Below are 3407 nucleotides of genomic sequence, written 5' to 3'. Positions count from 1 at the left end.
CGGGCCAGAAGGCAAAGATTTTGGAATGTCGCCAGAGGAGGAGGTGACACGTGCTGAAGAAGCCCCGCTGTATAATAAACTGCCAGAAAATGAGAGGCAATATGCCCTGTTCACTGATGGATCCTGTCACATTGTGGGAAAGCATCGGAGGTGGAAGGCTGCTGTATGGAGTCCTACACAACAAGTTGCAGAAACTGCTGAAGGAGAAGGTGAATCGAGTCAGTTTGCAGAGGTGAAAGCCATCCAGCAAGCATTAGACATTGCTGAAAGAGAAAAGTGGCCAGTGCTCTATCTCTATACTGACTCATGGATGGTGGCAAATGCCCTGTGGGGGTGGTTACAGCAATGGAAGCAGAGCAACTGGCAGAGCAGAGGTAAACCCATTTGGGCTGCCGCACTGTGGCAAGATACTGCGTCCTGGCTAGAGAATCTGGTTGTAAAAGTACGTCATGTAGATGCTCACGTACCCAAGGGTTGGGCCACTGAAGAACATCAAAACAACCAACAGGCAGATCAGGCCAATAAGATTGAAGTGTCTCAGGTGGACCTGGACTGGCAACATAAGGGTGAGCTATTTATGGCTCAGTGGGCCCATGATACTTCAGGCCATCAGGGAAGAGATGCAACATATAGATGGGCTCGTGATCAAGGGGTGGACTTGACCATGGACACTATCACACAGGTTATCCATGAATGTGAAACATGTGCTGCAATTAAGCAAGCCAAGCGGTTAAAGCCCCTGTGGTTTGGAGGGGCGATGGCTGAAATATAAATATGGGGAAGCCTGGCAGATTGACTATATCACACTCCCACAAACTCACCAAGGCAAGTACTATGTGCTTACAATGGTGGAAGCAACCACCAGATGGCTGGAAACATATTCTGTACCCCATGCCACCGCCCAGAACACTATCCTGGGCCTTGAAAAGCAGGTCTTGTGGCGACATGGCACCCCAGAAAGAACTGAGTCAGACAACGGGACTCATTTCCAAAACAACCTCATAGACACCTGGGCCAAAGAGCATGGCATTGAGTGGGTGTATCATATCCCCTATCATGCACCAGCCTCTGGGAAAATTGAGCGATACAATGGACTTTAAAGACTACATTGAAAGCAATGGGGCAGGGGGAACTTTCAAACATTGGGATACACATTTAGCAAAAGCCACCTGGTTAGTCAACACCAGAGGATCTGCCAGTCGGGGTGGCCCTGCCCAGTCAGAATTTTTACATACTGTGGAAGGGGATAAAGTCCCTGTAGTGCACATAAAAAAATATGTTAGGGAAGACAGTCTGGGTTACTCCTGCCTCAGGAAAAGGTAAACCCATTCGTGGGATTGCTTTTGCTCAATGGCCTGGGTGCACTTGGTGGGTGATGCGAAAAGATGGAGAAGTCCAAGGTGTGCCTCAAGGGGATTTGATTTTAGGTGAGAATAGCCAGAAGTAAACTGTATGATATTAGTTGCTATATAACCCTGCTACTGTATGTTATCATTACTATAATTGTTATATGCTATATCCATAGTACTATAGTAAGAATCACTTAGATGAAGCAAGAATGAACTATGATAAAACTGAGCGAAGCACAGCAGTGATGGAACCAGAATTGACTCCAGCATGCAACAACCCAACGGTGCACACCATCCTCCTGCTGCGTCCAATGTCACCTGCTCATTGCACCGGGCTGAAGCCCAATTCTGCTCTACCGACTGAGAGGACTTTGCACCATCCCTCCTGCCCAGAAAGACTGGTAGGACAGATGGCACCCTGAGTCAGGAACTAAATTAACTCAATGAACACTTTATGAACATGACCCATAAACTACAGGAATGCCATCTCTGTGTGTGTATACATATATACATATACATATCATTGTTCGTATGTCTCAAAGGGATGGAAAAGGTGATGATGATTGACAAGGATGTAACCAAAGGTATGGGAACTGAGCATGACATCAATGGTATAGAATAAGGGGTGGATACTGTCCTGGTTTCAGCTGGGATAGAGTTAACTCTCTTCCTAGTAGCTGGTACGGTGCTATGTTCTGAGTTCAGTATGCAAAGAATGTTGATAACGCTGATGTTTTCAGTTGTTGCTAAGTAGTGTTTAGACCAAAGCCAAGGATTTTTCAGCTTCTCAAGCCCAGCCAGCGAGAAAGCTGGAGGGGCACAAGAAGCTGGCCCAGGACACTGCCAGGGCAGCTGGCCCAAACTGGCCAACGGGGTATTCCATACCATGTGGCGTCCCATCTAGTATAGGAACTGGGGGGTGGGGGCAGGGAATGGCCGCTCAGGGACTAGCTGGGTGTCGGTCGGCGGGTGGTGAGCAATTGCACTGCGCATCATTTGTACATTCCAATCCTTTTATTATTGCTGTTTTCATTTTATTAGTGTTATCATTATCATTATTAGTTTCTTCTTTCCTGTTCTATTAAACCGTTCTTCTCTCAACCCACGAGTTTTACTTCTTTTCCCAATTCGCTCCCCCATCCCATTGGGTGGGGGGGAGTGAGTGAGTGAGCGGCTGCGTGGTGCTAAGTTGCTGGCTGGGGTTAAACCATGACAAATGCCTTGGTGGTGGTCAAGGGACAGGCTGTGCTTCATGAGGCCAGCAATGCAGTTGGGCTGTGTGGTGGCAGGAGGCCTGCTCCTTATGTAGTGGCTCAGAGGCCTGTCTGTCAGATCTGAAGTCACCCTGGAGAGGCTGACCTAACCTGTCCAGGCTCCGGCATTGCAGAGGCATCCTGAAGTTTACTGGAACTGGATGTAACGATATTCCTGGTAAGTAAGAACTGAGACACTCTCATTTCTCTTGCAGCTTGCAGCTTACAGCCTGTGGGCCAAGGGAACCACAAGGAGCCCCTCACAGCTAGACTCTCTACCTAAAGGGGACAAAGCTTCTCAAGTCTCTGATTCCAGGGCTTGCTTAGAGCAAAAAGCATGGTTTTGCTGTGCTGACAGTCAAAACCCAGTCTGGACAGTGGGGTTGTATGTGGGGTGTGTGTTAGCACAGTATTTGCAGACTCCCGCTCTGCCAATAGCAGTTCTACAAGTAGGTGGAGTTACGAAGAGCGGGATCATGATTGTGCATGCTCAGTTCCCTAGTGAAATGCCCAGCCTAACCCCATCTTGCAGTCACACAGCCTACGTCCAGCCATGAAAAGAAGGGCTTTTCTCCTTTCCACTCCATACCTATCCCCTGGAGTTTCTTTCCACAACACCAATGAAAGAGAGAAGTGCCATGACTGTTTTTCATATGATTTTGTGAACAACAATTGAGAGGACTGAAAAGTTAATTCAAAAGGTCTCTATTAACTTTCAAAATGAACAATTTGGCAACTGGCCCCACAGGGCCGTGATCACCAGGTGACAGACTCATGCTCAAAGACTCTGAGGCTTTTTGGTGCT

The sequence above is a fragment of the Buteo buteo genome, chromosome 13 (genome assembly GCF_964188355.1).
Source record: "Buteo buteo chromosome 13, bButBut1.hap1.1, whole genome shotgun sequence".
In the NCBI taxonomy this organism is placed as follows: Eukaryota; Metazoa; Chordata; class Aves; order Accipitriformes; family Accipitridae; genus Buteo; species Buteo buteo.
The sequence above is the reverse complement of the archived record's forward strand: the minus strand, read 5'-3'. Positions refer to the sequence as shown.